The sequence below is a fragment of the Rutidosis leptorrhynchoides genome, chromosome 5, assembly GCF_046630445.1.
Source record: "Rutidosis leptorrhynchoides isolate AG116_Rl617_1_P2 chromosome 5, CSIRO_AGI_Rlap_v1, whole genome shotgun sequence".
NCBI lineage: Eukaryota > Viridiplantae > Streptophyta > Magnoliopsida > Asterales > Asteraceae > Rutidosis > Rutidosis leptorrhynchoides.
The window spans coordinates 34,110,035-34,123,005 of record NC_092337.1 but is presented as its reverse complement, the minus strand read 5'-3'; positions in this window follow the sequence as shown (position 1 = coordinate 34,123,005).

Sequence of the window (12,971 nt, the reverse complement as noted above, 5' to 3'; positions counted from 1 at the left end):
GGCTATTATTGTAATATTAGTAGTTATAATAAATAGTAATAAGCTAGTGTTTTGGGGGGGCGCGTTGCCGCGCCATTTTGTAGACATTTTTGGGCAATGTGATGGAGTCGTTGTTGGCGAAAGTGGAGGAAAAATTGTAGGGAAAAAGAAGGGGAAAAAGTGTTTATCGTTTTGTTTTTGAAGAAAATTAGTTAAAAAAAAAAAGGTCAACGTCCTTATGCAGTCTTTTAGTAAAATTTGTATGGGAGAATGAGAGGGACAATTTAATTTTTTTTTACTGTAGATGAATAGTGCAGTACTCCTTGTGGGTACAACTTCCCTTTGCGCAACGTATAAATCATTAAAGCGCAAAAAGTGTCTCTATAGGTGAATAGTAGGCAAATATGTCAATGAGTATATAGAGTAATAATAATAATAATAATAATAATAATAATAATAATAATAATAATAATAATAATAATAATAATAATAATTGACATACTGTTATATTTCAGTAGGCTTATAACTACCTTTAGTGGCCTGGTTCAATATATTCAAATTGAAAGAACCAACAAAAGAGAGATGTGTTGTAGAAGATATAGGAGAGAAAGAGGTTGAAGAGAGGTGTGATGTATTTAATGTATATGTGTGTTTTTGTAACTTACATTATGCACATATATATAGTACAAATTTTACTATCCATATTTGACTAATTACCATTCATATTTAACTACTAAATTTACAACACTCCCCCATGGATGGTAATTTTTTTAAAGAGCAATTAATACTGCCTCGTTAAAAACCTTGCTAAAGAAAACCCAGTGGGATAAAACTTTAGCTAAGGAAAAAAGAGTGCAGCATAGAGTTGACTCCCCCTCAAGTAGACAACGCTGAGTCGTCACATCTTTTGAACTTGCCTCATGCCAATATTGTGAACGTATGTTTTGAAAACAGCGATTGACAGTGCTTTGGTATAAAGATCAGCAGAGTTGTTGATTGAACGTATCTCATTTTAATCTGGCTGTCTTTTACGAGATCTTGAGTATATGAGAAGAATATGAGGTTTTCATCTGAAACTGTATCATCTAAATCTTTTATGTACAAGTTTGACCCTTGTGATTTGTCTACAGTCTCCTTCATGGTTTGCTCAATCTGTTGTTTCAATTCCTATTCCCTTTCAGTCTTTTTCTGAGCCTTACTTCTGAGCCTTACCAATGTACCATTCTTTTCCATCAAACTTATGACCGTTAAGACCGTTTATAGCTTTAGCGCCTCGTCAGCATTTATGTTTTGTTCTGTCATTTTTGATACTCTTCTTTCATTTGTACTATGTAAGCTGTATTATCTTCATAGATAGTTGTTGGGCTTTTATAGCGTTCTAGTCCACAAGAATCAATAATGATTTGTATCATTGATCTTAACTAAAATCATTCCCAAGTAGCTTCATGTAATGCAATCACTTCGGCATGATTTGATGATGTTGCAACAAGTGTTTGTTTTGAGAACGTCATGATATTGCGGTGCCTCCATTTAGGAATACATATCCAGTTTGAGATTTAGCTTTATGTAGATCAAATAAATAATCTGCATTTGTATAACCAAACAAATCTTGTTTCGAGTTGTTAGAATAAAATAATTATAAATCAGTAGTTCCCCGAAGGTATCAAACTATTTGTTTGATTCGATTCCAATGTCTTTTGGTAGGGGCTGAGCTGAACCTTTTCAACAAATTAACTGCAAAAGAAATGTCAGATCTTGTATAATTTGTAAGATACATAAGAGCCCCAATTGCACTAAAATATGGAACTTCTGAACCAAGAAGATCTTCATGATCTTCTAGAGGATGAAATGGATTAGTATCAATATTAAGATCTAACAACCATATGAGTACTTAATGATTTTTGTCTTGTCCATATTAAAATGTTTTAAAATCTCTTTGGTATAAGTTGTTTGATGTATAAGTAAGTCATTAGTTATATGCTCAATATGTAAATCAACGTAATACTTGATTTTTTTTTATTTTAAAATCTTTCTTTAGAAGTTGAATGGTTTCATAGATTTCTTTATTTAAGATAATTGATATAAACAGCTATGATCACATATCCGAACATTGTTTTTATAAAACACACGTGCAAATAAGTTTATATGTATACTCTTTTCTTATCAAGTAGTAATTTAATCGATTATACCACATACGTCCCGATTGTATAAACCCATTTAGAAATCTTTGTGATTTAATGGAATATATTCCCTTGGGTTTTGCATTAGATGCTTATGATACCTTAACCCTTCAGGTATATTCATATATATATATCACTATTAAGTGATCCATACAGATAAGTAGTAACTGAAAGGACCCGTTCATATACATTATAAACGATTCACAATAGTTGATTACATCGCGAGGTATTTGACCTCTATATGATACATTTTACAAACATTGCATTTGTTTTTAAAAGACAAACTTTCTTTACATCGAAAATTGACAGGCATGTATACCATTTCATAATATCCACTATTCAACTATAAATTGACTTAATAATAATAATCTTTAATGAACTCAATGACTTGAATGCAACGTTCTTCGAAATATGCCATGAAAGACTCCAATTAATATCTTTAAAATGAGCAAATGCACAGCGGAAGATTTCTTTAATACCTGAAAATAAACATGCTTTAAAGTGTCAACCAAAAGGTTGGTGAGTTCATTAGTTTATCATAATCATTCATTTTCATCATTTTAATAGAACACAAGAATTTCATTTCCAGTTCTCATAAATATACGTCCCATGCATAGAGACAAAAATCATTCATATGGATTGAACACCTGGTAACCGACATTCACAATATGCATATAAGAATATCCCCATCATTCCGGGATCCTCCTTAGGACATGATATAAATTTCGAAGTACTAAAGCATCCGGTACTTTGGATGGGGCTTGTTGGACCCAATAGATCTATCTTTAGGATTCGCGTCAATTAGGGTGTCTGTTCCCTAATTCTTAGATTGCCAGACTTAATAAAAAGGGGCATATTCGATTTCGATCATTCAACCATATAATGTAGTTTCGATTACTTGTGTCTATTTCGTAAAACATTTATAAAAGCAGCGCATGTAATTCTCAGCCCAAAAATGTAAAGAGTAAAAAGGGAGTAAATGAAACTCACCATGATGTATTTTGTAGTAAAAATACATATGACGACATTGAACAAGTGTAGGGTTGGTCTCGGATTCACGAACCTATATCATTTATGTATATATTAACACACATACATATAGTCAAATAAATTCATATATTATATCTTTAACTTATATATCTTATATATTTAAGTTGTACATATTTAAAATAGTTAATATTTATATAGTTTAATATTATATTTAAAATCAATAATTTTGTTATATGTAAATATTTATACAAAAATCTTTATATATATAATTATATGTAATATTATGGTAATTGGAATATGTGATGACCAGAAAATTTTTGACTTATTTAAACCAATTCTCTATACGATCTATTATTTTAACACGTTAAACAAAGTCTGTTAGATTGAGTCTCAAAATTTTAGAACTGTTACATATATACAATTACCTTTGACTACTCTCGACGATTCATGAACAATTATATGTATGTATATATATATGTACAAGTAAAAACGACTTTCCTACAGTAAAAATTACTTTACTACAGTGAAACCGTATTTTGCTACAGTGCTACAGTGAAAACGAGTTTGCTACAGTGATTTGCTACAGTAAAACCTATTTGCTACAGTAAGCACTATTTGATGTCGACGAACTAGCAAACAAAAACAGAAAAGGCGGCCATGCGATCGCATGGCAAAAACGCTGAAAACTCATGCGATCGCATGAGCTACAGTAAATCGAAAAGTACTATAAAAGGTCAGTTTTGCTCGACGAAATTTTTCATAAATATTTAAGTACGTAAATTTTATATTTATAATTATAATTATAATTTTAATTTTAAGTTTAATAATAATAAAGTATATTCGAGGGTATTTTTAATTCGGATTTCAAACCGTTTTAAAATAAGGAAATATTGGGTATTGTTCGGGGTATTGTTCTTGAATCCAAGACCAACCATACAGTCATCTACCATCATTACGTCTACGCAATTTGCCTACAATATTGAATCGCAATATTGAACTGTGAGTTATAGTCTCCCTTTTTAAATACTTTAAATATTTTTGGGCTGAGAATACATGCAATTTATTTTAAACGCGATAAGACACAAGTACATACTAAATTCTACACTGAGTTAAACCGAAAATCCCTTAGCTTTGGTAACTAGTAGCTGCCAGTACATAGGATATGGACTGGTGGGCGCGAATAATTGTATATGGATCCATAGGGCTTGACATCCCCGTCCGAGCTAGAGCGCTAGCCTTTTAACGGACGTATGTTATTTGAGTTTAAGACACGTTGGTTTGCGCGTATTAAAACGAATGGGGTAATTATCACTATAGCGTTAAGTTTAGTTACCAGGGTGCTATGTTACGTAGAATCTATTGATAAACTTTTGATGAAATCTTGTGGTCTATCTTTATATATGTTTATGACTCGAGCAATTAAACCTATAACTCACCAACATCCGTGTTGACTTTTTAGCATGTTTTATTCTCAGGTCCTTAGAATGCTTCCGCTGTGATGTGCTTGTTGCCTGCATGGAGTCTCTCATGCTTTGTACAAAGTTTATTGCATTCAAAATAAAACTGCGTTGTGTAATAAATAATTGGACTGTGATGTCAACCTGTAAATTAAAGACTTATGTATTTTGGGGTTTTGCTTATACCTAAGCACTCGCCCACATGTTTATAACTTTCTATGTTTAGAAAGTCACTTATTTTAATGAATGCAATATTTTATCAAAACGTATCATATAGAGGTCAAAACCTCACTGTGGAATCAATAATTAACGTGCCGCGTCAATAGCGATTTTGACGGGTCGTTACAGTTGGTATCCGAGCTTGAGGTCATAGGGAACCAGAAATTACATTAGTGTGTTTAACTGGTAATTGTTAGGATGCATTAGTGAGTCTGGACTATGACCATATCTGTTTTTACTGATTTTTGCTTATTATTTGGTCAAAAACATTATATGTGATATATTTATATGCTAACGTAATTGTTGTTTCAATTATGTAATAGATGACTTCCTCTAATCCTATCATTTTGTACGACTCGGAATCGGACACTGAATCTATTCTATCCACAACTGAAAAGGGCGTTCCAATACCTATTAAAGAAGAAATTGTGTTAGCCGGGGAATCTCAATTCCCGGTAAACCCAGAGGAGGTTCCAGCTCCACCCAGCTTTAGTTTTCCGGAGCCACAGTATCGTTGGCATGGACCCATGATCCCTGGAGTAAACGAGGATCGTCCATTTCTAAACAAATATGGACATTGGTCCAGATATACCGCCGACGGGCGGGTTGTGCCGATTACGCCTGGCAGATTTCGGTTCATGACCACCGGTACATATTCTTGCAGTTCGTCATCATATTCTCCTACACATGACTCAGACAGTTCGTCATCAGACGAGATCAGTAAGGAGGAGGATTTCGCTAATGAAATAAAAGAGATCACTAAGGAGAAATTCCAACTTGCTATAGATAATAAAAATAACCACAATAATAAAATGTCCTTAATTATTAAAAAAGAACAGGACCATTCGATCCGTAACCACCCTTATTGTATTAAACCCACTGAGGCAACGGGTACCTCAAAACCCCAACTAAAAATAAAATACACTGCCAGAATGTCTGTCGGACCATGTGCACACAAACAATTGGCAGAGAGAACCAAATGGGAAGAAGTTTCTGATAGTTCTGAATGAACGACCTCGCAACCTTAAATCTTCCATGCGCTATTTTATTGCTTATGTGTGCTACTCTATCTTGTTATGTAAAATATCAGTATTGTATGGTATTGTATTATTTTGGTTTATTAATAATAAATGCATGGAATGATTATTTGTATTATTACTACTTCTTATTATTATTATTACATAATAATGTAGTAACTCGCTATAATTTTTCATAGTGGAATATTATTAGGATTTTAGTAGTTAATTCCTTGTACTAGCTATTATGTATGAACTTAACGGGTAGGTAATACCCTAGAAATAATTATAAAATGCTAATAAGAAGAAAAGGCTTTTATAATAATCGGTTCATATTATTAATATGCTACGATTAACTATTGACAACTCATTTTACCTATAAAATTCTATATGATTAAATTATATCTGTTGTGTTTATTGAAGAAACATGTCTCAAATGTCGGATGCTGAGTTTGAGCAACTAGTCGAGAAACGTGTGAATGAAAGAATTGCTGCAACCGAAGCAGCAAAAGCAACAGCCGAAGCAGCAGCCAAAGCAGCAGCCGTAAACACAAATTCACGAAACGGATGCTCATACAAAACTTTTCAAGGATGCAAACCACAGACGTTTAGTGGAACTGAGGGACCAGTCGGTCTAACCCGATGGTTTGAAAAGATGGAGTCCGTTTTCAAAATCAGTAATTGTGCGAACGGAGACAAGTCAAAGTATGCTTCGTGCACGTTGCAAGATGGTGCACTTACTTGGTGGAACAATTATGCTAAAGCAGAAGGAATAGATACGGCATATGATATCTCTTGGGAAGAACTGAAAAAGATGCTAATCGAGGAGTACTGTCCTCGAAACGAGATCAGAAAAATGGAATCTGAGTTACGTAATCTGAAGGTTATCGGCGCGAATCTCAATAACTATGAAAAGCGTTTCATGGAACTAGCCTTGTTGTGTCCCGAATTGGTGCCAAACGAGAAACGAAAGATAGAAATGTATATTGACGGTTTATCGATCAATATCAAAGGAAATGTTACATCGTCCAAACCAAATACGATGCAGGAAGCCATGACAATGGCACACCAACTCATGGACCAGATCACAGAGAGTTCGATTAAGGCACCAATTACCGAAGTCAAGACAACTGAAGGAAAGAGGAAATGGGAAGACTATAAGGGCAAAAGTACTCACCTGAAGAAACAAGAAACTTTTAAAGGTAAACAAGATGGGGCAACTGCAAGTCCAAACTATAAGGGACCTCATCCGTTCTGCAAAAGGTGTTACACACATCATGCAGGCTATTGCCAAGTGGTCTGTGATAAGTGCAACAAGAAAGGACATGTGGCGAAAGATTGTTATGCCACCGTTTCTGAAGTAAAGACAAAATTGACCGATGTCAAGAAATGTTATGGATGCGGGAAGTCTGGTCACTTTATAAATCAATGCCCTGATAAGGAGAAGAACAAAGAACCCACACGTGGGAGGGCATTTAATGTTAGTGCCAGTAAAGCACGTGAGGATCCTAATGTTGTCACGGGTACGTTTACCGTTAATAATCAACTAGCTTCTATTATGTTTGATACGGGTGCTGATAGAAGTTATATGTGTAAAGACTTTAGTTTTAAACTAAAATGTGCATCATTACCTCTAGACGATAAATATACTATTGAATTAGCTAATGGTAAACTGATAAAAGCCGATAAAATTTGCCATGGTTGCGAAATGAATCTCGCTGGTGAAACCTTCAAAATTGATTTAATACCCGTAGAATTAGGAAGTTTTGATGTAATCGTTGGCATGTACTGGATGTCCAAAACAAGAGCGGAAGTTGTTTGCGCTGAGAAAGCAATCCGCATCCCTCGTAAGGATGAAACGTCATTAATGATTTATGGGGAGAAGAACAACTCAAAACTGAACTTTATCAGCTGTATGAAGGCCCAGAAACTTATAAGAAAAGGTTGTTATGCTATTCTGGCACACGTAAAGAAGATCGATACTGAAGAAAGAAGCATTGATGACATGCCGGTTGTAAGAGAATATCCCGGAGTATTTCCAGAAGAATTACCGGGGCTACCTCCACACAGATGTGTAGAATTCCAGATTGATCTCATACCAGGAGCTGCACCTGTAGCTCGATCTCCATATAGACTTGCACCTTCAGAAATGCAAGAATTACAAGACCAGTTGCAAGAATTATCGGACCGTGGATTTATTCGTCCTAGTTTTTCACCTTGGGGTGCTCCTATTCTGTTCGTCAAGAAGAAGGATGGATCTATGAGAATGTGCATAGATTACCGAGAATTAAATAAATTAACGATCAAGAATCGGTACCCATTACCGAGGATTGATGATTTGTTTGATCAATTGCAAGGATCAAGTGTTTATTCTAAGATTGATCTACGCTCCGGATATCATCAGCTGAGAGTGAAGGAAGAAGATGTTCCTAAAACAGCGTTCAGAACCCGTTACGGTCACTATGAATTTTTAGTCATGCCTTTTGGATTGACTAATGCTCCAGCAGTATTCATGGATCTAATGAATCGCATCTGTAGACCGTATTTAGACAAATTTGTCATTGTTTTTATCGACGACATATTGATTTACTCGAAGAACAAGGAAGAACATGAGCAACACTTAAGACTGGTACTAGAGATACTCAAGAAAGAAGAATTGTACGCAAAATTTTCGAAGTGTGATTTCTGGTTACAAGAAGTACAATTTTTGGGCCATGTTGTCAGTAAACATGGAATTAAAGTTGACCCCACCAAGATCGAAGCCATTAGTAAATGGGAAACACCGAAGACTCCAACACAAATCCGCCAATTCTTAGGTCTTGCTGGTTACTACCGAAGATTCATTCAAGATTTCTCTAGAATCGCCAAACCCTTAACTGCATTGACTCAAAAGGGAAAGAAGTATGATTGGTCCACGGAACAGGAATCCTCATTCCAGTTATTAAAGAAGAAGTTAACGTCTGCACCCATTTTGTCATTACCGGAAGGAAATGATGATTTCGTGATCTATTGTGACGCTTCGCACCAAGGTTTAGGATGTGTATTAATGCAACGCACAAAAGTTATCGCATATGCCTCACGACAACTAAAAATTCATGAAAAGAACTATACGACGCACGATTTGGAACTTGGAGCAGTAGTTTTTGCACTCAAAATATGGAGACACTATCTATATGGCACCAAGTGTACAGTGTACACCGACCATAAGAGTCTTCAGCATATTTTTGATCAAAAACAACTCAATATGAGGCAACGTCGCTGGGTAGAGTTGTTAAACGATTACGATTGTGAAATCCGTTTCCACCCCGGAAAAGCTAATGTTGTAGCTGATGCCCTAAGTCGAAAAGAAAGAGTAAAACCTCTTAGGGTCCGAGCTTTGAATATTACAATTGGTACTGATCTCACAAAGCAAATTCAAGCAGCACAGTTAGAAGCTTTAAAAGAAGAAAACGAAAAAGGTGAAATGAGCAAAGGGTTAGAAAAATAACTTGAAGTAAAAGCCGATGGAACCCTGTATTTTGCTGGTAGGATATGGGTACCAAGACATGGTAACCTAAGGCAGCTAGTACTAGATGAAGCACACAAAACGAGGTACTCAATTCACCCAGAAAATGGGAAAATGTACCACGATCTCAAGAAGTTCTATTGGTGGCCTAATATGAAGACAGAAATTGCTACTTATGTAAGCAAATGTTTGACGTGTGCAAAGGTTAAAGCTGAGCACCAAAAGCCGTCAGGATTACTGCAACAACCAGAAATTCCGCAGTGGAAATGGGAAAGAATAACCATGGATTTCATTACGAAATTGCCAAGGACTGCAAGTAGTCATGATACTATTTGGGTGATAGTTGATCGTCTAACTAAATCAGCTCACTTCCTACCAATAAAGGAGACAGACAATATGGAGAAATTAGCACGCCTATATTTGAAGGAAGTAGTTTCCAGGCATGGTGTACCCATCTCCATCATATCTGATCGCGACACCCGATTCACATCACGTTTTTGGCAATCATTACAAAAAGCATTGGGAACTCGATTAGATATGAGCACCGCTTATCACCCACAGACAGATGGTCAAAGTGAAAGAACAATACAAACATTGGAAGACATGTTACGGGCATGCGTGATTGACTTTGGAACCAGTTGGGATCGACACTTACCGTTGGCAGAATTTTCATACAATAACAGCTATCATACGAGCATCAACGCAGCACCATTTGAAGCACTTTACGATAGAAAGTGCAGATCTCCTATCTGTTGGAGTGAAGTAGGAGAAAGACAACTTACTGGACCAGAAATTATTCACGAAACCACCGAAAAGATCATTCAAATACAACATCGATTGAAAACGGCCATGAGTCGCCAAAAGAGTTATGCTGATGTAAGAAGAAAACCGCTAGAATTTCAAGTGGGCGACAAAGTCATGTTGAAAGTGTCACCCTGGAAAGGCGTTGTACGATTCGGTAAACGAGGAAAGCTAAGTCCTAGGTACGTAGGACCCTTTGAAATCACCGAAAGAATTGGAGCAGTTGCTTATCGATTAAAGCTACCGCAAGAACTTAGTAGTGTTCACGACACATTTTACGTGTCAAATTTGAAGAAATGTTTAGCTGAAGAGGATGTCGTAATTCCTCTTGACGAAATACGAATTAATGATAAACTCTATTTTGTCGAAGAACCTGTTGAAATCATGGACCGTGAGGTCAAACAATTAAAACAAAGCAAAATACCGATAGTTAGAGTTCGTTGGAACGCAAGACGAGGACCCGAGTTTACTTGCGAACGTGAAGATCAGATGAAGCAAAAGTATCCACATTTGTTCACTGATATCGCTCATGAAACAGGTACTACTCAAAATTTCGGGACGAAATTTTCTTTAACGGGGAGGTACTGTGAAGACCAGAAAATTTTTGACTTATTTAAACCAATTCTCTATACGATCTATTATTTTAACACGTTAAACAAAGTCTGTTAGATTGAGTCTCAAAATTTTAGAACTGTTACATATATACAATTACCTTTGACTACTCTCGACGATTCATGAACAATTATATGTATGTATATATATATGTACAAGTAAAAACGACTTTCCTACAGTAACAATTACTTTACTACAGTGAAACCGTATTTTGCTACAGTGCTACAGTGAAAACGAATTTGCTACAGTGATTTGCTACAGTAAAACACTATTTGCTACAGTAAAACACTATTTGCTACAGTACACTATTTGCTACAGTAAACACTATTTGATGTCGACGGACTAGCAAACAAAAACAGAAAAGGCGGCCATGCGATCGCATGGCAAAAACGCTGAAAACTCATGCGATCGCATGAGCTACAGTAAATCGAAAAGTACTATAAAAGGTCAGTTTTGCTCGACGAAATTTTTCATAAATATTTAAGTACGTAAATTTTATATTTATAATTATAATTATAATTTTAATTTTAAGTTTAATAATAATAAAGTATATTCGAGGGTATTTTTAATTCGGGTTTCAAACCGTTTTAAAATAAGGAAATATTGGGTATTGTTCGGGGTATTGTTCTTGAATCCAAGACCAACCATACAGTCATCTACCATCATTACGTCTACGCAATTTGCCTACAATATTGAATCGCAATATTGAACTGTGAGTTATAGTCTCCCTTTTTAAATACTTTAAATATTTTTGGGCTGAGAATACATGCAATTTATTTTAAACGCGATAAGACACAAGTACATACTAAATTCTACACTGAGTTAAACCGAAAATCCCTTAGCTTTGGTAACTAGTAGCTGCCAGTACATAGGATATGAACTGGTGGGCGCGAATAATTGTATATGGATCCATAGGGCTTGACATCCCCGTCCGAGCTAGAGCGCTAGCCTTTTAACGGACGTATGTTATTTGAGTTTAAGACACGTTAGTTTGCGCGTATTAAAACGAATGGGGTAATTATCACTATAGCGTTAAGTTTAGTTACCAGGGTGCTCTGTTACGTAGAATCTATTGATAAACTTTTGATGAAATCTTGTGGTCTATCTTTATATATGTTTATGACTCGAGCAATTAAACCTATAACTCACCAACATCCGTGTTGACTTTTTAGCATGTTTTATTCTCAGGTCCTTAGAATGCTTCCGCTGTGATGTGCTTGTTGCCTGTATGGAGTCTCTCATGCTTTGTACAAAGTTTATTGCATTCAAAATAAAACTGCGTTGTGTAATAAATAATTGGACTGTGATGTCAACCTGTAAATTAAAGACTTATGTATTTTGGGGTTTTACTTATACCTAAGCACTCGCCCACATGTTTATAACTTTCTATGTTTAGAAAGTCACTTATTTTAATGAATGCAATATTTTATCAAAACGTATCATATAGAGGTCAAAACCTCACTGTGGAATCAATGATTAACGTGCCGCGTCAATAGCGATTTTGACGGGTCATTACAGAATATATATATACTTATATAGAAAATATTTATTTGTTATAATATTACTGTTAAGGTAAAAGTAGTATTCATAACAATAATGATGATAATAATAATAATAATAATAATAATAATAATAATAATAATAATAATAATAATAATAATAACGATAATAATAATACTAATAATAATGATAAGTAACTACCTCAAATTAGGCTAGAAAAATTAATAAACTGCCCATGACGGGGCTCGAACCCACGACCTCTCGTTTAAACACCACAACACCAACCATTTGTCTATCTATTCATTTCTGCTTCAATCCATAAACTAAATCTATTAACTCGTTTATTTGTTTTCATCTTCTTCATAAGATCATGATTAACAGTGTCATTTTTATAACGAACCATAGCCTCATCATAATCATTATCACTATCATCAATTGATTCTAATCAAAACCTAATCATCTACATCATCATTATCGATCATTGAGTATCATCCTGGATGCAATGCGTGATTACTTCCGTCGTTTGGCCTAAAGAAAAATATGGCAACTTATCTCAAATATTTGACCCAAGTAAAAATATGGCAGCCCAATGATTTCGCAGTCCAAATATCAAGAGCTCGGTCCAATAGAATAAGCTGTAGAATAATCTCTTATTCCTTTGATCCATCCAGCAGAATAAAAAAATATAGTGGGAACGGTTTTAAGACTTTTA